We start from the raw sequence: 23,483 nt of genomic DNA, 5'->3' as shown, positions 1-23,483 counted from the left end.
TTATTAAGACCTTACTATGTGCTAGACACTAAGCTTTTAGGATACAAAAGAAGCAAAAGATAATACCTGCCCTCATGGAGTTCATAGTCTAAAGACAAAACTGGAACAATTTAGAGATAATTCTCTGACCTTCTGAATATAGATAGCTTAGTGAAGTAGAAATGCAAAAACTTGAGTCTGAAAACTTGGGTAAGAATTCCTGTCCTTGTCTTTCTTATTTTTGGCAAATTATGTCCTGCCTTTGTCTTTTTTCTTTTTAGACCAAACTGGAAAAGGAAGAATTAAATGATTCCTTAGATACTTTCCAGTTCTATGTCCCCAGATCCTAACTCAACCTGACACTATCTTTGCTGGTCCTGAGCAGATGATTCTTCTGCTTGATGGGAAGACAAAAGGTGATTTTAACAAATGACATTCCAGCTCTCTGGAATCTGGGTTCATAGTACTTCTATTGTTCCACTGAAAAAGAGCTTTTGATCAGACTCCATTAATAGACCAAGAGTACATTCAATTAATTTTCTTACATAGATTCTGTTATGATGATAAAAGAGAGACAGAAACTTCAACTTGGGAAATGAAAGGTCCCATTCATTACTACTTCCCTCATTAAGGGGTTCAAGCATATGTCCTTGTAGAAGAGCCAGCATCATTCATCATGCCTCAGATTTTCTTTACCCTTAATGCTTTCAAAGCATTTCCATACTCATTATTTTATATGGAAGGTAGAATTGTTTCATACAAAGAGCTTTGACCTTGGTGTCTGAAGATCTGGGTTAGGGTCCTAGTTGCAAAATAATAAGAGCAACAACAACAATAATAATAACAACAATAATGATGATAATAAAATAATAATTGTGATGACTAGCATTTATATAGTGCTTGGCAGCCAAGTGGGCACAGTGGATAAAATGCCAGGCATGCAATCAAGAAGACTCATTTTCCTGAGTTCAAATTTGATCTCTACTAACTGTATGACCCTTAACAACTAGTTAACTCTATTTGCCTCAGTTTTGTTATCTATAAAACGAGCTGCAGAAGGAAATGACAAATCACTTTAGTATTTTTGCCAAGAAATCCCCAAATGGAGTCACAAACAGTCCTACACGATGGACAGTATTGAACAAATATGGCGCTTACTGCATGACAAGCACTGTGCTAAGCACTTTACAATGATTATATCATTTGATTCTCACAACAATCTTGGCAAGTGGGGGCAAGGGGTAATAATAGCCCCCCTACTTTACACTACAACCTGTATTGTTTGAGTTAGCCACAATCGGATACACACTCTCTCTCTATCTTTTTTTTTAATAGCTTTTTATTTACAAGTTACATGCATGGGTAATTTTACAGCATTGACAATTGCCAAACCTTTTGTTCCTATTTTCCCCCTCCTTCCCCCCACCCTGTCCCCTAGATGGCAGGATGACTAATACATGTTAAATATATTAAAGTATAAATTAAATGCAAAATAAGTATACATGTCCTAACAGTTATTTTGCTGTACAAAAAGAATCAGACTCTGAAATATTGTACAATTAGTCTGTGAAGAAAATAAAAAATGCAGTCAGGCAAAAATATAGGGATTGGGAATTCAATGTAATGGTTCTTAGTCATCTTCCAGAGTTCTTTCCATGGTGTAGCTGGTTCAGTTCATTACTGCTCCATCAGAACTTATTTGGTTCATCTCATTGCTGAAGATGGCCAGATCCATCTGAATTGATCATCATATAGTATTGTTGTTGAAGTATATAATGATCTCTTGGTCCTGCTCATTTCACTCAGCATTAGTTTGTGTAAGTCTCTCCAGGCCTTTCTGAAATCATCCTGTTAGTCATTTCTTACCGAACAATAATATTCCATAATATTCATATACCACAATTTATTCAGCCATTCTCCAATTGATGGGCATCCCCTCAGTTTCCAGTTTCTGGCCACTACAGAGAGGGCTGTCACAAACATTCTTGCACATACAGGTCCCTTTCCCTTCTTTAAAATCTCTTTGGGATATAAACCCCGTAGTAACACTGTTGGATCAAAAGGTATGCACAGTTTGATAACTTTTTGAGCATAGTTCCAAATTGCTCTCCGGAATGGTTGGATGTATTCACAATTCCACCAACAATGTATTAGAGTCCCTGTTTTCCCATATCCCCTCCAAGATTCCGCATTATCTTTTCCTGTCATTCTAGCCAGTCTAACAAGTGTGTAGTGGTATCTCAAGAGTTGTCTTAATTTGCATTTCTCTGATTAATTATGACTTGAAGCATCTTTTCATATAGCTAGAAATAGTTTCAATTTCTTCATCTGAGAAGTGTCTGTTCATATCCTTTGACCATTTATCAATTGGAGAATGGCTTGCTTTCTTATAAATTAGAGCCAATTCTCTTTATATTTTGGAAATGAGGCCTTTATCAGAACCTTTGATGATACACTCTCTTTTGACCCCCATGTAGAGATGTCATTTTGATTCTCCTTGAGCATTAAGGACAACAGCTAAGTCTCTTGAGACTAGATTTGAACTTGGGTCTTCCTGACTGCAGTTTCTATCCAATGTGCCACACTGCTGTCTTTAACAAATCAGTAGGTTCATGTCTTTATGAACCCCAGTTTCTTCATTGGGTAACATGGGTGTAATAATGCAAAATCACCCTTTGTCTTCCCATTAAGCAGAGGAATCATCTGCTCAGAACCAGCAAAGATAGTGTCAAGTCAAATTAAGCTCTGGTGACCTAGAACTAGAAAGCAAGAAATTATTTAGTTCTCCATAAGTGGTAGTTTACTAGGGTTATGATAGGGTTTGCCTATCAGGAAAACCTGGATGTTAGTCTTGTCTCTGACAAATCCTACAAAAGTGATCCTAAGTAAGTCAATCAAGCTCTTGACATCCCCAGGCAACCACTAGGTTGTTAAAGGACCAACGAGTTAGGTTGTTCTCTTCCCTAAATATTCCAGCCAACTCTGCCATCATTCGAGTGGGAGAGGTAAGAATTGGTGTCTAAACTTTGAGGGCTATATCAAACCATGTAAGGAATCCTACATCTACAGAAACTTTTCAGTTCTAATTTCTTCCTACTCTTAACTAGAGTACTGGACAAATTGTTAGACTTAAAGCAAAGAAGAGAGCTGGATTTTAATCTTATTTCAGATATTTGGAATCTTTATTACCCTGGACAAGTCACATAATCTTGTTCTTGTTGAGTCATTTCTATTGTTTCCAACTCTTCCCAACCCTGTTTGGGGTTTTCTCAGCAAAGATACTGGAGTGGTTTGCCATTTCCTCCTCCAGTTTATTTTACAGATGAGGAAACTGAGGCAAGCAGGGTTAAGGGACTTGCCAAGCATAGCTTGTAAGTGTCTGAGGTAGGATTCATACTCAAAATATATCATTCCAGCCTCAGGCTTGACTCTTTATCCACTGTGGTACACAGGTATACCTCTCTGCAAACAATAGGAATAATAATGGCATCTCCACCACAATATTATTGTGAGGATAAAATGAGATAATGTATGTAAAGTGCTTTGTATACCCTTAAGTGCTCAATAAATGTCAGCTACTGTTACTGCATTCAGAAATAGATAAATGGAGCGGGTGGTGGGGAATAGCTATTTGAATATGGTTAGGTTAGCTCATGCTAATCTAATTTGATAGGTTTTATTTAGTTTAAGTTTTATTGAATTGTGGACACTCAATAGCTACTTGCTGCCCCTTATTTGCAAGGTTATGAGAAAGGACTACTCAGTTATTAAATTAGCATCATCATAGTTGAAATGGAGAATAAGAGAATTATGAAAATATATTGTCTGGTTTTGCAAACTTTATCTCTTAGCAGAGTTCTAGGTAGCTAGAATGGAACAAGTAGCATTTTTCCTCTAGGGGACTTGAGGCAGAAGTGGGTGGCATTTATTAAGTAAGTACTGTGTGTCAGGCACTGTTTTGAGTGCTTTACATATATTATCTCATTTGATCTACTCTATAAATATTATTTTATTTGATTTTCACATCAACTTTAGAAAATGGGGCTATTACAAGAGGCATATTTTACAGTTGAGGACATTGAGGCAGCCAGATACTTGCTCAGGGTTATATAGCAAGGAAGTGTTTGAGGTCAGATTTGAATTTGTTTTCTTTACTCTAAGTCTAGTGCTCTACCCACTGAGCCAACTATCTGGTCTAAAGCACTGACAGAGCTTTCATATTTGATCAACCTTTACTTTACCTTTAGATGGCTTCTGTTTCTGGAAAGCATGTTCTCTCTTCCTCTCTTCTTCTTAGAAATCCTGACTTCCTTTAGGTCTTTTGCTCTTACTTACAGGAGACTTTTCCTAATTTCTTCTAGAGTACACTTATATAAATGTATTTACTTATATTTAAATAGAAAAATGCTTGAAGGCAAGGATTATTTTGGTTTTTGCCTTTTAATGCCCATGCCTGGTACAAGATAAGTATTTAATAAATGCTTGTTGACTGAGTTTTGAACCTATATATATTAAGATAACTTAGTTAAAATGTTCTCAGTGATGATTTGCCCCCTTCAAAGGCCATATTCAAGATGAGTTCTTCAGCACTAAACATTTCCCTTCCTTTTCTCCTTACCTTTACTGGTAGTTACTTCCAAACCAAGGTCATTGTAGTATCTTGAGGTCTCAACCCTCTCTAAGATCCTAACCCCTCCTAAACAAATCAATGCAATATTTTGTGTCACATGCACCAGGCACAAAAATTGCTATTTATGGAACTGTTCCTTCCACTGATAGCATTCCCTCCTTGCATTTGGAAGGAGGATTGAATGCTAGAGGTCACCAAAGAAAAAAGACCCATGTTAAAGCTGTTTGAAATGACTGCATATCTTAGGTCCCCAGTGGGCACTCTGTCATGATCTCCCCCGCCCCCCCTTTTTTTTTTTAGTGTTTATGTTTTTGGCTGAGGGGGCACTCAGGGAAGCACAGCTGCTCGGAATAGTATAACTAGCCAAAGCCAGATGTGCCCCATTACACAGAGCAGGGATCTTTCTTTAAGGGAATAATACTAATAAAATAAATTATAAAACTGGATTAATTCTAACTCTACTCATTCTGAATTTAAGATAATTCTTTCTGGGTGAAAATGCTACTCTGCAGTTGAACTTTGGACCATATTTAGCCGGAAAAAAATAATAGTTGTGAAAATTAAGAGTATAAACAAAGCAAAGATGTTTATCCTAATTTAAAGAACAAATTGCATGTCAAAGAGTGAGTCTAAACTGCTGAAAACTGAGATATGCTAATTACAACCTGCTCTTATCTACTCCTTAGGACATTCTTTTATTGAAGTACACCATGTCTTCCTAGCTCTAACTCCTCTCTGGAATTGAAAATAACCATAATTTAGAAAATATATATATTTCATTAGATCCAGCTTGTCTAGAGCTAATTCCCCAACTCTCAATTGAAATTTGAGGTCTGGGAAATCTAGAGGACAGCTAACTACTTCTCCTTGCAGGAGTCTGGGAGTAACCCTGGAAATCTGGGATTCTAGTACTGATGCTCACAAATTCATAATTAAAGAGCTTCATATAGATTATTAGTCCGCCAGACTTAATTGGCTTTTTGAAAGGGTATTTATTAATATGGTCAGGTAGATGGTTGATAAATATGTGTGTATGTATACATAATATGCATGTACATTTAGACTCTTGGAAAATATATATGTATTTATTTATGTACATATTAGTGATGTATATATGAAAAAAAATATATATTTACCAAGTCGACCATACAACATATATATATATATATGTGTGTGTGTATATATAAATATATATATATATATACACACGCACACATATATATATAAACACATTTACCAATTGTGTACCATATCACATTAATAAATATCCTCTTTAAAAGTGTGCACCTATTTTGAGGGAGTGTATATAGATATAGATATATATATCTATATCTATATACACTCCCTCACACTCCCTCAAAAGGGAGGCACACATTCTTTGCATACTCAAGATCCCAGGGGAGAGTGGGCATTTACAGAGCACATTCAGAAGGTAAACTCACAGCTTTTGGTAAACTAAAGTATAGAAGTTTCCTTTAAGTATATCTCTCTCTACATATGGGCTCCAAGTGGGTGCCCTTGTAGTCCTCTTTTCCTTGGTTTATCTAGTTTATCAGAGTTGTTTCTTGGCTTCCAAGGCAACTACTGCCATCAGCTACTCCTGCCTGGAATATTGTAATACCCTGTTGATTGGTCATCTTTTCTAAAGTGTTTCTCTACACCATCCTGTCCTCTACTCAGCTGTCAAAGTGATCTTTCTAAAGTTCAGGTCTGATTTTGTCATTGCTTCACCTATTCAATAAATTCCATTGACTTCTTGTTACTTCTACGATCAAATATAAACCTTGCTGTTTTGTGTTCAAAGTCTTTTATAACCTGGCTCACTTCTACCCTTTTTTTTTTTTTGTCTCATATCTAGTCATATCGTCTGAAATGTAGTGATAATAGTCTTTTTATTATTCTTTCCATAAAACACCCAATCTCCTAAGTGTATTCATTTTCCCTGGTTATTTCCCATTTCCCTTTCTTATAGCTATTTTGGGGCTTCCTTTAAATCCAAGCTAAAATCTCAATGTTTATATGAAGTTTTCCCAATTCTGCTTAATATTTTGCTATATTTATTATTTTATCTCATTTAGCCATAGATATTTGTGGGTTGTCTCCCCCTTTCAACTCTGAGATCCTTGAGGTTAGGGACTTTTTCAAAAAAGCTTTTCTTTGTAATTCCAAATTTTAGTACAGAATCTTACAAATATTGTTTAGTCATTTTTAGTTGTATCCAACTCTTCATGACTTTATTTTAGGATTACCTTGGCAAAAATAATGGAGTAGTTTGTCATTTTCTTTTCCTGCTCATTTTGCAGATGAGAAAACTGAGGCAAATAGGGTTAGAGGATTTACCCAGGGACACACAATTTGTAAGTATCTAAAGCCAGATTTGATTACATGAAGATGAGTTTTCCTGATTCCAAGCCCAGCGCTCTATCCACTGCACTATCTAGCTGCTTGTTTTCTGATTCATTATATGTCATTAAATTGAAATTTCTTCTGTAGACCAAATAACCACTATAATAGGAAAAGGAAAGTTATCAAATGTATATATATATATAGTCTAATTTTTCTGTTCTGCTCCTGATAGTTTTAAAGCAATCAATGCATGAATCAGGAATTTACTGAGTCAGTTATAGTGCTAGGTGCTAAGGATTTGAAGACAAAAACAAAATCACCCTTGAACTCAAGGTATTACATTGTCAGTGGAAACAAAATATTCTTATCTCAGTAAACAGAAAATATTTTTTCAATAAATACAAAGTTATATGGGAATAAGTTGCACTACAAACTGAGGAGGTTAAGGAAAGACCTTAAAATTGAACTTGTTGCTGAGCTTTGAAGGAACCTCTAGATACTAAGCAAAAGTGAAAAAGAAATACATTCTGGGAATATTAAGCAGCTTGTGCAAAAGCATGGAGATGAGAAAAAGATCAGAATGTATATGAACAATAGCAATGAGATTAGTAGAGTTACAGAGTGTTTGAAGGAGAAAAACGTAATGAGGACCTTAAAATATAGTCATATTATGATGGACTTTAAATTAAGCAGTTTGATTTTTTCCTCCCAATTTTTGCTATTGCTCTTTCTCTGATTCTCTCTGTGTGTCTGTGTCTGTCTGTCTGTCTGTCTCTCTCTCTCTCTCTCTCTCTCTCTCTCTCTCTCTCTCTCTCTCTCTTCTCCTCCTTAAGGCAATAGAGGGACCACAGCAATTTTTGAGCATGATGATGATATGGTTAGGCTTGTTATCCTAGGACTATCTGAGCTAAGTTTATAGAGGCTCATGATCAAGTTTGCCACAGGATAATGAATTATTTTGCCACACTATCTCTTGAAGATTGTATACTAAGTTACAAATGGATTGCAATTTGTATTGGTGAGAAAAGTAGCCATACTAATGAAATAAAAAACCCTTAACACATTGGTTGACATCATGGGTTACACACTTGTCAAATTTTATATGACAAGAAATCAGGAGAAATAAGAAACATGTATTTATTGGATTAAATAAAATTAAACTTAAGAACTTGCAAAATGCTATGCTTGAGTTTAAAATTATAGGAGAGGGCTGGTGGAGATAGAAAGCTTGATGAGAGAAAACTGTTCTATTGTACACAGTTTGGAGGTGTTAGTAATATACAATTAGTAACCTAAAGGCTTAGTATGAGTAAAATGGGTGACTTGGAAGCAAAAGTGACAATATTCTTCTATGCTTCATTGTTAGAAAAGAATGTGTCCCAGATGAGGGAATTGTAGTCCTTACTTATTCTGCCCTGGCCAAACCACATCTGCAGTATCATGTTCACTTCCAAGTATCACATTTAAAGAAGGTTATTTATGATAATTGTAGCTGACATTTATATGATGCTATAAAGCTTACAAAGCACTTTATGTGCATTATCTCATCTGAATCTTACAACAACACACTTAAGCAGGTATTGCATATTTTATTTTATACATGAGGATAGCCAAATAGTTGTTAAGTATCCATGTCTGTTTTTGAAATCTGTTCTTGAATGAGTTAGTGCAATAGGTAGAGCACTTAACTCTGTGACTGAGTAATCACTTAATATCTGTTTGCCTCAGTTTCTTCAATTGTAAAATGGGAATAATACTTCATAGGCATATTGTAAAGAGCAAATGAGATATATCTGTAAAGCATTTAGTATGACATCTGGCACAAAATAGGAACTTAATAATTGCTTTTCTTCCCTTTCCTGACTCTAAGGCAATACTCCTTGCACTGTGGCACACAATCTGTGAGAGCCAGAATTCTAGTCATGAGGATGAATGTGCCATATAAAATCAATAAAAAATTGACATATTTCTCTACCTCTCTGTTTTAGTCTCTTCTTTAACCTGCATTTATATTATTTGTAAAGTTGGTTTGCATGTGGTCAAATCTTCCCCCATCATCAAACTGTGAGCTTCTTAGAGATGAGATATATTTTTGCCTTTCTTTGAACTTGGCACAATGCCTGAAACATAATAGACACTTAATAAATGCTAGTTCATGACTTGAGTCTGATGAAAAGATTTAAAGAGAATATTATATCTGTATTCAAATATTTGGAAGGTTTCCATGAGGGAATGGAATAAGACTTAATTTGCTATAGCCCAAAAGATAAACTTAGAAGCAATCACACAAAGTTTTAGGAGGCATATTTTCACATGATGTTACAGGCTGGAGTAAGGAGAGGGAACCAAAACAACCTTCCTAACAAATAGCTTTCCCAAAATGAAATGGAATGTCTTAGTGTTTCTATCAATGGAACTATTCCAGGAGACCTTGATAGTGTAGAAGGGATTTTTGTTATATTACACTGTACACTGTACACTGTACTCTGGGGTCTTTTCCTGGAGTTTGTTTCAGGGGTGGGGTGGGGGAGAAAAGGGAGTGGGTCTTTTGTTGCTTGTTTAATTTGTCTGCAAAATTGTTTTTTGCTTCTTTCTTTCTTTCTTTCTTTTTATCTGTCTATTTTATGTTTTTGTAAATATTCATTTACTTAAATTTCAATTTTATTTCCAAATTATGATTATGATTTTCATGATTTCCTTTAGTTCCCTTTTATCTGATATGAGTTCTTATTCGTTTTCATTTAGTCATTCAATATTCATCAGTTCTATGGCTTGCTTGTACACTCACAAGTTATATAGGTTTAGTCAGATCAATTAATATTTCTGGGCCTCAATTTCTTATTCTATAAAGTAAAGCATTTGGATTAGGTTATTTCTAAAGTTTACTCAGTATTAATATTTTATTATTTTATTTTTTAAAAAAAAGTTATTTAGCAATGATTTCCTGAATTGAGTTAAAAGTAATAAAGTATGAGAAGGAACTTTTGAGAAATGAAATCTTTGAAAATTGTATGTTGATGAAATTGGAAATCAGATGTAAAGACAGCAGAGACTTGTCACTATATGCAATAGCTAATTCTAATGTCCTTTGATCTAAGTTAATAGTCTCAATTTTTAAGAATGATCCAAAATGGTTTTCCATATTTGAGCTGGACCCAACTGGCATTGTCATAATGGAGAGAGTGATGGATTTGAAGTCAGAAAGATCTGGGTTCCAATTCTCCCACTAACATTTACTAGTTAAGTGATATTGAGCAAGTTACTTAGGTGTTTCCTCATCTATGAAATGAAAGGTTTGGACTAGATGAACTTCAGAGTTATCTCTGAAGTCCTTCCAGGTCTAAAATTTATGAGTCTATGCCTACTTACAAAATATGGCAACTTCAGCATTTGAGTTAAAACACATATAACTTAAGAAGCTGTTTTCTTAACACCTACTGTGCCAACAGAAATCACTGCCCTACTGATCCAAAGCAATGCACACTCTATGCCACATTTTCTAAGAGACAATTTTAGAAATCTTCCTCAATTCTCCCTTTAAGGATGACATCCAAATCAATCACCTCTTCATTTCCCATCCAGCTGCTCTTTCTGCTGCGCTCACTATTATGTTCCAGGAATATCATCATCCTTCAAGATCACATCAGTTCTGAAACTCACAATTCATCAGTAACTTCTTTCCCTAACATTATTCCCTCTGAATGGAAGGTAGAATCATGAGGAGCTTCTAGAGCCTCAATTTGAGTAAGGCACTCAGATTAGTAATCTCTTTATTTCTCATCCTACTGTACTCCTTTGAATTTATCTATCATATCCCTTGACTGATACTATCCTCCTTTACAGGATTCCTTTTGTGCATCATCTTCTATGTAATGATAAACTTCTTGAATGTAGAAGCCATTTTTTTTTCATATTTGTATCCTCCTATCTGCAGAAGACAATGATATTTGATTATGCAATCTATAAGAGAATTTGAGTTTACTGCCTCAATGAGAGGTAGGGGCAGAGTTGGCAAGAGTAGAAGAAAGGGAAGTTCTGCTCTCTTCATAGTCTTCATACTTTGCAGTTGCTTTGGACACTTCTAGTTTCCAGTTTCAATACAGAAGTAGAAGATGGCTGAGCCCAATACCACATTTGATTGCTAGATGATTTTAAATGCATTTTAAAAAAAGGATTACAAGAGAAAACAATTATATTGAAATACATTGATCAACATATTTTTTTTAAAGTAAATTTATAGACCCTAACTTAAGAAGCTCTGATTTAGTCACTTTATGGGTTAGAACACTAAAGCATAGAGAGATAAAAAGTCTTAATCAAGATTACACAATAAATATACCATTTTCCAGAAATGGACTCTCTGGAAAGGATGTTGAATTCACTTAACCTAATGTATAAATGACTGAAAACTGCTTCAAGTGCTACTTGTCCCTTGGAGATTAGCATTTTAGCCAAATCAAAAAGGAATAAAGATTAATGATGGAATTTAAAGTTTCAGCCAACTTTTTTTTTTTTTTTTTGAGGAAGGAGAGAGTAAAGGCTTCTAGGATGTTGATATTATCCTCTTTCCATCTCTTTCCATTCTCTCATTTTGGCATTGGCTATCCATTATATCTGGCATGCTTTCCCTCTTAATTTCTGGGATTTTGTAATCAGTGAGATTATCAAAATCTTCAGGGGTCTTTGTAGTTGTTGTTTTTCTTGACAAAGATACTAGAGTGCTTTTACATTTCCTTCTCCTATGGATTAAAGCAAAGAGAGGCACAGTAACTTGCCTAGTGTCACACAGCTAGTATCTGAGACCAGATTTGTATTTAGCTCTTCCTGATTCCAGTCCCAGCACTCTGTCCACTGGACTACATCCTGAGTTGCTAGTACTAATGAATAAATGTGTTCCTTCAAGTTTGATTCTTTTAAAAAGTGATTTCAAGTCTTTTAAAGATGTTTATCTTCACAATATTGTTATCAATTACATGACTTTATATTATATGAATTTTCTCTTAGTGCTACTTGCTTCATATTTTATGTTTATATACATTTTCTTAGGTTTATGTAAGACAATTCTCTTTAATACAGCACAATGATATTTAATCATATTCTTATACTATAGCTTGTTCTGCTTACTCTAGATTGATGGGCACTTCCTCAGTTTCCAATTCTTTGCCACTGTAAAAAGAATTACGATAAAAGTATTTTTGCATGTGAATATTTTTTCTCTTCTTTTGATATCTTTGGAAAAATCAATCTAATGGTTCTATCTCTAGGTCAAAGGACATGCACAATATAATAACATTTTGAGGATAATTCCAAATTGTTTTCAGAATCCCTGGACAATATCAAAGTTTCACTATCAGTGCATTAATGTACCTATTTTCAAACAACCTCCCCAACATTTTTCTTTTCTTTTTTTTATTATTATAGCTTTTTATATACAAGTTATATGCATGGGTAATTTTACAGCATTGACAACTGCCAAACAATTTGTTCCAATTTTTCCCCTCCTTCCCCTACCCCTCCTCCTAGATGGAAGGTTGACCAATTACATGTTAAATATGTTAAAGTATGAATTAAGTACAATATTAGTATATACTTCCAAACAGTTATTTTGCTATTCAGAAAGAATCGGACTTTGAAATAATATACCATTAGCCTGTGAAGGAAATAAAAAATGCAGACAGACCAAGGTAGAGGGACTGGGAATTCTATGTAGTGGTTCATAGTCATCTCCCAGAGTTCTTTCACTGGGTGTAGCTGGTTCAATTCATTACTGCTCTATTGGAATTGATTTGGTTCATCTCATTGTTGAAGAGGGCCATGTCCATCAGAATTGATCATCATATAGTATTGTTGTTGAAGTATATAATGATCTCCTGGTCCTGCTCATTTCACTCAGCATCAGTTCATGAAAGTCTCTCCAGACCTTTCTGAAATCATCCTGCTGGTCATTTCTTACAGAACAATAATATTCCATAATATTCATATACCACAATTTATTCAGCCATTCTCCAATTAATGGGCATCCACTCAGTTTCCAGTTTCTGGCCACTACAAAGAGGGCTGCTATAAACATTCTTGCACATACAGGTCCCTTTCCCTTCTTTGAAATCTCTTTGGGATAGAAGCCCAGTAGTAACACCCCAGCATTTTTATTTATCCTTTTTTTTCTTGTCAACTTTTCTAATCTAATGAATAAAAGATAGAATTTCAGAATGTTTTAATTTGTACTTTATATGGCAATTGATAACTTGAATCTCTTCCTCTGAAGAGTGCCTGCTCACATCCATGGAACATTTATTAACTGGTTGATGTCATTATTTTAAATTTGGATCAGTTCACAATATCTTTGAAAAGAGACCTTTATCAGAAAAACTTGCTCAATTTTTTTCACAATTGCTATTGTTAACTGTATTCCCTTCAAACTATTCAACCCCCTGCCCTTTATTTTATGTTGTGTCTCCTTTCACCTTGTCCCCCCTTAAGAGTGTTTTTTGCTTCTGAAACTTTCCTGTGACCTCCCTTGATTACTTTGCCTACTCTCATTTCCTTCCCCTCCTACTTTTCTGAAAGGCAAGATAGATTTCTATACCCAACTGAGTATGTATTTTTTAAACATATTAGTATTTTTTTCCATAAGATACACACTAGATATTATGGCTATAGTATGATAAGGACATTTCTAACAGTTTCAAGGCAGAAAAAATGCTTCTGGTGAGATTTCTATAAGGAGCTCTGAAAACAAAACTATTGAAGCTTGGGACAATGCATCTTCCATCCTGGTAACAGGGACCCACTTTAACAAAGAATTAAAAAGCTATGTAATAGGCTAGGAAAATGAGCAGGAAACAGAAGAAAGTTTCTGGCTATAAATAGTTACTATGGTGACAAGCAATATCCAAATACACTCGAAGATAGCAAAGTTAAAGCTACTAATTACATCGAAAGCCTCCAAGAAAAATAAAAATTGGTTTCAAGCAATGGAAGAGTTCAAAAGGTATTTTGAAAGTCAAGTAAGAGAGATAGAGGAAAAATTTAAAAAAGAATTAAAAATGGTACAAAATGAAACAGAAAAAAGCAAATGAGGAGAATGTCTCAAAAAGCAAAGTTGGAAAAGGAGGTACAAAAGCTCACTGAGGAAAATAAGTTCTTAAGATTAGAATTGAGCCATTGGAAGCTAATGACTTTATAAGAAATCAAGACACAATAAAGTAAAACCAAAAAATTAGAAAAAATGTGAATTATCTCATTGGAAAAACAACTGACCTGGAAAATATATATAGAAGTGACAGTTTTAAAATCATTGGTCTACCTGAAAGTCATGATCAAAAAAAGGGCATGGACATCATCTTTCAAGAAATCATCAAAGAAAATTGTCATGATATTCTAGAACCAGAGAATAAAATAGAAATTGAAAGAATCTGCTGATCACCTCCTGAGAGAGATCCTAACATGAAAACTCTCAGTACTATTATAGCCAAATTCTGCAGCTCCCAGGTCAAAGAGAAAATATTGCAAGCATTCAGAAAGAAACAATTTAATTAAGCTCAGTGGAAACACAGTCAGCCTAACACAAAAAATAGACGTTCTTATGCTCAAAAAGTTATCAAATTGTGCATACCCTTTGATACAGCAAAGTTTCTATTGGAATTATATACCAGAGATCTTAAAGGAGGGAAAGGGGCCCATATGTGCAAAAATGTTTGTGGCAGCTCTCTTTGTAGTGGCTAGAAACTGAACGGATGCTCCTCAATTGGAGAATGGTTGAATAAATTATGGTATACGAATGCTATGGAATACTATTGTTCTGTATGAAATGACTAGCAGAATGATTTCAGAGAGGCTTGGAGAGACTTACATGAATTGATGCTAAGTGAAATGAGCAGAATCAAGAGATACATGGTAACAACAAGACTATACCATATCAATTCTGATGGATGTGACTCTCTTCAACATTTAGATGATTCAAACCAGTTCTACTTATGCAGTGACGAAGAGAGCCATCTACACCCAGAGAGAGAACCATGGGAACAGAGTGTGGAACACAACAAAGCATTCTAACTCTTTCTGTTGTTATTTGTTTGCATTTTGTTTTCTTTCTCAGTTTTTATTTTTCTTTCTTCTTGATCTGATTTTTCTTGTACAACAAGATAACTGTATAAACATGTATACATATATTGGATCTAATATGTATTTCAACATATTTAACATGTATTGGACTATCTGCCAGCTAGGGGAGGGGGTGGGGGAAAGGAGGAGAAAATTTGGAACAAAAGATTATGCAAAGGTCAATGTTGGAAAAATTACCCATTCATATGCTTTGTAAATAAAAAGCTTTAATAATTAATAAAAAACAAAAAAACCTTAGAAGTTCTACATTAAAGGACCAGAGGGCAATGGAACTAGGAGGATTACAACTGTAGAGGGCTGCAGACAGTGGGGGAACAATGAAAAATGCTTGTTCTGACTACAGTCCTTTTCTCTGTTTGAAAATTTGCCTTCGTGATATCTCACAAGCTTCAACCCTGTTATAGTGCTGTTTGCACTACCTAGCATGTGGACTCAGATAACAGCTAATGCACAAACTTACTGACCATGCTATGGAGGGAAAATAATTACACTCCCATAAAACAAAAAAAAGGACCATGCCTAAGTAAAGGGGCAGGTCAATCTTCCTAGAGTCTCCACAACTGTGAATCATAAACTTGAAGGAATTACAAAGCAGCCTTTACTAAAGCAGATGTTCCTTGTGGATTGGGAATGAAATAAATTGGAGGCAAGAGGGAAGAAGAGAGATGTCAGACAATGCAACTGCCTCTCAGTGGAGAGGTCAGAGAACAGCAACTGCCTCTCAGTCTCCTTGTATCATCATCATCCTTTCACATGAAGAGATCTATTCTACAGGTCTGAGGAGCCACTGGCAGGTGGTTCCCGGGTCACAACAACCAAGAATCATCTACCCAGAAAAAATGAGTATAATCCTTTAGAGGCAAAGGTGGAAATTTAATGAAATTTAAGATTTCCAAGCATTCATGATAGAATAGAAAAAATGATTTTCAAACTCAGGAAGTAATCAAGAAAGGAATAGCATAAGGGACTTAAAGTTTACCTATTTACATTCCTACATAGGAGGATGATACTTGAAACTCATTAGAACTTTCTCATTATTATGGTAGTTAGAAGGAGTATATATAGACAGAGAGCACAAATATGAGGTGAGTAGGAATAGTTAATATCTTAATTAAGGGGTGAGAGAAGAATGTATTGGGAGAAAGGGGAAGGGAGAAGTAGAATGATATAAATTATCTGCCATAAAAAAAGAGGCAAGAAAAAGCTTTTACAGTGGAGAGAAAGAGGATGAGAAGGGAAGTAACTAAACCTTACTCTCATCAGAATAGGCTCAAAGAGGAATAATATACACATTCAATGTGGATACACAATTTATTTTAATATGCAGAGGATTAGGAGGGGAAAGGAATATGGGCAGAGGGGAGACTGATAAAAGAAAGCATATTGAGGGCATGATTAGTAGCAAAGAAGTTTTGAGGAGGGACAGGTAAAAGGAGAGAAAGAATAGAATAAATGAAGGGAAATATAGTTATCAATAGTAATTGCAAAAAGAATTGTGAAGCAAGTTTCTCTGATAAGGTCTCATTTCTCAAACAAAGAGAAACTAATCAGATTTATAAAAAATAATCACCATTGCCCTGTAATGTCCAGGCTAGCTTTCTGGAGGATCTCAAGACCAGCCTTGGTCTTAGTGAAGAAGTAAAATAGGCAAGAGAGCCACCAGGAGGATGATCAAAGATGAAATATCTTATTTCCAGTCCTCTCAGCCCCTAAATACCTTAGTATAATTATATCATCACAACACACTAAGTATGTGTGAACTAGAGAACCATTATATCACCATACTAAGTACTAAGCATATGTGAACTAGAGTACCATCAACTCATCAGTCACACTGAGTTAGCACGCTGTTGTAACTATCTTTGCTTCAAGTATACTTTTCTCAGAGTTCCCAATATCTGCGGTCTTCTACAATTCCCCAATTGATAAATAATCAAAACAGCACAAAGGGCTGTAATTTATGCATATCATTTGATCTAATAATATTATTACTAGGCATAAATTCCAAAAGAGATTTTTTTTAAGGAAAAGGACCTATATATATGCACAAAATATTTATAGCAGCTCTATTTTCAGAGCAAAAAAATTAAAAATTGAGGGGATTTCCATCAATGGGAAAATGACTGAATAAATTGTGATGATGGAATATTATTGTTCTATGGAAAATGATACGTGGAATGCTCTAAAAACACTGTAAAGCCCTCCATGAACTCAAGGAAAGTGAAATGTACTGGGTACAACGTAATAGCAATGTTGTGGGATAATCAACTGTAAATTACTTTGTTATTCTCAGCAATACAATGATCCAGGACTATTCAAAAGGGCTTATGATGATAAATCATACCCAAAAAGGACCTGATTGTGATTTCTTAATGGGTATGGGAGTGGGGATAAAGGGATAAACTGAACTCAAATGTAAAAAAAAAGTTTTAAAGGTAAATGTGGTAAAATGTTAAATAAATAAAATTTTTAAAAGGAAAAAAAATGATTGAAAGTCCTCTATTTCATTACATTTACATTTCCCTCCTCCCACAGAAGAATTATACTCAATTTTTCTGAGTAGGTAATTCTTATTTAAAATCCTAGATCCTTTTCCCCCTGGAATATTATATTGAAAACTCTCCTATTCATCAAGACATTAAAATTGTTTGTGATCCTGAGTTTGGCTAGACTCTACTTGAATTGTTTCTTTCTGTCTTCCTTTAATATTTTCTCCTTGACCTGGGAGTTCTGGATTTTGGCTATAATATTCCTGGGAGTTTTCATCTTGGGATATCTTTCAGGAAGTGATCAGTGGATTCTTCCAAATTCTATTTTGCCTTCTGATTCTAGAATATCAGGTATATTTCCTTGGTAAAGTCTTGAAAGATGATGTCTAATCTCTTTTTTTGATCATGGCTTTCAGGTAGTCTAATACTTTTTAAATTATCTCTATCTTTCTAGGTCAATTTTTATACAATGAGATATTTCACATTGTCTTCGTATTTTTAAATTATTATTCTTTGGTTTTGTTTTATTGTTTCTTGATGTCTTCTAAAGTCTTCCATTTGCTTCCAAGCTTCTATTTCCTTAATTCTAATTTTCAGTGAATTACTTTCTTCAATAAACTTAACTTCTTTTTCCATTTGGCCGATTCTGCTTTTTGAAGAGTTTGTTTTCTTAAGTGAATTTTTGTACCACTCTTTCTATTTGATCAATGCTATTTTTAAAGCATTCTTCTCCTCATTGTCTTTTTGTACCTCATTTACATTTGGCTTAGTTTTTTTTTTTTTTGGCTTTTTATTATAGCTTTTTATTGAGAAAACATATGCATGAGTAATTTTTCAACATTGGCCCTTGCAAAAACTTCTGTTCCAACTTTTTCCCTCCATCCTTCCACCCTCTCCCCTAGATGGCAGGTAGTCCCATAAATGTTAAATATGTTAAAGACATATTAAATGCAATATATGTATACATATTTATACAGTTGTCTTGCTGCACAAGAAAAATCGGATTTAGAAAGAAGGTAAAAACAACCTGGGAAAAGAAACAAAAATGCAAGCAAACAATAACAGAAAGAGTGTAAATGCTATGCTGTGGTTCACACTCACTTCCCAGTGTTCTTTCACTGGGTGTAGCTGGTTCTGTTCATTACTGATAAATTGGGACTGATTTGAATCCTCTCATTGCCAAAGATGGCCACTTTCATTGGAATTAATCCTCATCTAGTATTGTTGTTGAAGAGTATTGTTATGGTCCAGAACTCCAAAACAAGGAGTCTTACAAGGTGTTAAATCAGTAGAATGATGAGACAATGGTTATCTAGTTTACCATGGTGCTTAATAGTTCTCTAAGTTCAATATGATTGATTTAATCTTACAACAAATAATGGTTTCCTAGTGATATAATGATTGATTTATACTCAGTGTAGAGCATATAACCTGGGATCTTCAGCCAGATTCATTCAGATCTTGGGAAGACAAGCGAAGCTTGAAGGCTGAAGCATAAGCCATTAGACTCAGATTCATTCATCCCATCTCACATCCTGTGCTGGTAGGCTCTCCTCCTTAGCTTCTCCACTGAAATCAAGACTCTGGAAGGCCTTTAAAAAAGCTAACCAGACCCCAGGAAAGAAGACAAGACTTTGAAGGAGATAATAAAGGATTTGGACTTTAACACTTGGCTATTCTTGTGGTGATTACTGAACTGAAAGGAAGGCTGCTCCAGAGACTTCAAGAAAACCAAAACAAGAACATTATAGTGTATAATGATCTTCTGGTTCTGCTCATTTCACTCAGCATCAGTTCATGTAAGTCTCTTCAAACCTCTCATTATTCATCCTGCTGGTAATTTCTTACAGAGCAATAATATTCCATAACATTCAGATATCACAATTTACTCAGCCATCCTCCAATTGATGGGCATCCATGCAATTTCCAGTTTCTAGCCACTACAAAAAGGACTGCCACAAACATTTTGGCAATACAGGTCCATTTCCCTTCTTTAGTACCTCTTAGGGATATAAGCCCAGTAATAACACTGCTGGATCAAAGGGAATGAGCAGTTGGATAACTTTTTGAGTATAGTCCCAAATTGCTCTCCAGAATGGTTAGATCCATTCACAACTACACCAACAATGCATCAGTGTCCCAGTTTTCCCACATCCCCTCCAACTTTCATCATTATCTTTTCCTGTCATCTTAGCCAATCTGAGAGTTGTGTAGTGGTATCTCAGAGTTGTCTTAATTTGCATTTCTCTGATCAATAATGACTTGTAACACCTTTTCATATAGGTAGAAATAGTTTCAATTTCATCATTTGAAAATTGTCTGTTCATATGCTTTGACCATTTATCAATTGGAGAATGGCTTGATTTCATATAAATTAGAGTCAATTCTCTATATATTTTGGAAATTAGGTCTTTTCAGAATCTTTAACTGTAAAGATGTTTTCCCTTCTAATCTTGTCTGCATTAGTTTTGTTTGTACAAAAGCTTTTTAACTTAATGTAATCAAAATTTTCTATTTTGTGATCAATAATGATCTCTAGTTCTTTGGTCACAAATTCCTTCCTCCTCCACAGGTCTGAAAGGTAAACTATCCTGTGTTCTTCTAATTCTTAATGCGTAGATCATGCACCCATTTTGATCTTACCTTGGTATATGGTGTTAAGTGTGAATCAATGCCTAGTTTTTGCCATACTTGGTATGTTTTTAAGATGTTATTTTCTTCAATATTTTTTGTGTGCCTCCTTTACCAAGCTCATGAATCATTTTTCAAGATTTTCTTTCATCACTTTCCTTTCCTTTTCCTAATTAATTTTTCCTTTATGTCTCATAATTAATTTTTAAGTCCTTTTTGAGCTTTTTCATGGCATGAGACCATTCATGTTTTTCTTGGAGCTTTGGATATAGGAATTTTGACTCTGTTATCTTCTTTGGAGTGTGTATTTCTATTCTTTCTCTACCATAGTAACTTTCTATGGTGAATTTATGTCTTTTGTTTGCTCATTTTCCTAGCCTATTACTTGATTTTTAATTCTTTGTTAAAATATTATTCTGCTTCTAGGGTGTAGAATGCAGCTTCATGGGTTTTGTGCAGCTATTTTCAGAGATACTTCTAGGGACCTGGAAGTTTTCAATTCTTCCAAGTTGGTATGAGCTAAGAGAGGTATTTTCTGTTCTCTTGCTCTATACTGTGGTCTCTGAATGACCACCAATAGTCTTTTCTGCCCTGAAACTGTGAGAAGGTCCTGGTTCCACTATGGTTTCAAGATGTGTTAGTACTTCTCCTTGCCCTGGGACTACTAACCAGGACTGTAATACAGATTGGAGGATGGCGACAACAGCACATACTTGCCTCAGTGCTAGCAAAGAAATCTCCTATAATTTCCTTCCAATTAACTGTTGACCCCCTTACCATCTGTGGGGTGAGAGCTTCAAAAGCAGTCATTATCACTTTTGATTCAGTCACCCCAATGCCTGCTTAGTTTCCTGGAGACTGGTATGCACTGCCATGGCCTATGATAGACTGTGCTCCATTCGCCAGACTTTATCTGCTGACCAAGATTTCTTGATCTGGAAAATTGTTTCACTCCTTTTTGTGAGTTCTGCTGCTCTATAATTTATTTAGAATCATTATTTAAAGATATTTGGAGGGGTTAGGAGGAGAGCTTGGCTGAGTCACTATCTTCCATTCTCAATCTGCTACAAGACTTAGGAAAGCTGATAAACTCAGCAACTAACCACAGTGACAAGGGAATTCATGATGAAACATCCTCTCCATCTCCTGAGAGTGAGCTATGTACTCAAAGTACAGAGGGAGACATATACATACATAAAGACAGATATGTGTATATGTGTATGTATGCATATAGACACAAGTATATAATACATACATATACATATATATACAAATATGTACACATGTATACCTCATATTTAAACTATTACAATAGCTCATTAGTGGGGGTACTTGCCACGAGTTTCTCTCCTTTCCAATCCATCCTCAAAATTTAGCCACCCAAAATATGGTGGCCAAATCAAAGTCTGACTATCATCTCCAGAATCCTATTTCCCTGATTCCAGATCAAATTCTCTTTCCCTATTCACTTTTCTCCTTTATGTGTTATCTCTCCTACTAAGGAGAACAAAAATTCCTTGAGAGCAGGGTCTGTTTTTGCTTTATTTTTATCCCCAGAATTTAACACAATGCAGAAATAAAACATTTTCATTGATTCATTTATTAAGATATTCTCTACAATGATTACATCACAGAATCAAAAACTTGACAGTAGGAAGAGACCTCAATGACCTACACATTAAGGGCATCTTCATAATAACACTGCTGCTGTTGTTTGGCTATTTCAGTCATGCTTGACTCTTTGTAATCCCATCTGCAGTTTTCTTAGAAAAGATATTGAAGTGACTTTTCATTTCCTTCTCTAGTTCATTTTGCAGATGAGAAAACTGAGGCAAACCGGGTCTACAGCTAGTCTATGAAGTCACATTTGAATTTTATTCTTCCTGACTACACACCTGACATTCTATTTACTGCACCACTTTAGTTATCCCTTGATAATATGCTTGGCAAGAAATCACAGGTTCATATCACTTCCAAACCCTCTCTTCTCATAAAAAATACAAACCTACAAACAATTAGGTGAATAAATGAATGAATAAAGAGGCAAATAAATAAAAATAAAAATAAAAAATTTTTGAATAAACTTAGATGAGTTAATTGCTTTTCAAGACACAGAATAAAAACATGCTTCTCCCTTAGGGTCTTCTTATAGATATCATAAACAGAAGATTTTACTTAAGAACTGAATGTTTTGAAGTGGTTATTTGGGGGCAGGAAGAGAAGGGTCAGAACAAAAAAGGAGAGTAGAGATTCAGAAAGATATGAGTGATTTAGACATCTATTAGAAATGAGGTGTAGAAATATATTTATGTATCCAGCCATTCCTGATGCCCTCCTATCTGGAGATGTCATTGCTGGAGTAGTATCCAAATGACAAGATCAGCAATACAGAATTCAGAAAGCAGACCAAGTTTGCTAACTTGTGATATTTAGGCTGCTGAAAAACAGTGGGATTCTAATTCTCATCTTTAGTTCAGCCAAGGAAATAGTGCTCTCCTAAGAAGCTTTCTCATCACCACTTTCTTCACCGAAGACAAGGTAGGTCTTGTGTTTCTGCAGCTTTTTCTCTGAGGCTCTTTCTTCCCTAGTTTGTTTATTCTGCCCTCCTTGGATGCCCACATGGCATTTTTCTTTACTTACGGTAGGGCCTAAAGACTTGAAGCAAGCAGCAAGCTGATTAAAAATTAATAAGAGCCTCAGAGGTAAAGTAGTGTGAGGCAGTTGGTTCTCTGATCGACAATTTTTTGAGGTTCTTTAAATACCCAATTATTTCCAGGACACCTACGGAAAATAAACCACAGGACATGGGAAATAGGTTTTCAGGCCAGAGGGAATATATTTTTAAGCAAAAGTCTTTCAGCTTGGAGAAAAGAAAGAAGAATTATGTTTACAATACTTCTCTGTATTCTCCCTCCCCACTTTTCTTCCCCTTTCATAAGTCCAGGTGACTCACCCAGCAATGGAGAGGATTTATCTTCAGGAAAAACTTGGTTATTCTATAGCAACTCTGCATTTGCCCAGGAGGTAACAGTACTATGCAGAAAAAGCCAGCCAATGAATTAAAATCAGACCTGAGAATACTCTGTGATGCATTAGATCTCAAAACTGCAATGGAGAAAATCCAAATCTTCTCTATTAAGGAATTACAAGGACTACTCTTAGATTTTTTATTTCTTGGGCTAAGAAACAGCTTTGTGAGTTTCCATATGAGCACACCAAACCATAAACTGCCCTTCTAAATACTTCCAAAAGCATTTCTAGAAAACCATTCCTCCCAAATCATA

The sequence above is a fragment of the Sarcophilus harrisii genome, chromosome 1 (assembly GCF_902635505.1).
Source record: "Sarcophilus harrisii chromosome 1, mSarHar1.11, whole genome shotgun sequence".
In the NCBI taxonomy this organism is placed as follows: Eukaryota; Metazoa; Chordata; class Mammalia; order Dasyuromorphia; family Dasyuridae; genus Sarcophilus; species Sarcophilus harrisii.
This window is presented reverse-complemented; position numbering follows the sequence as displayed.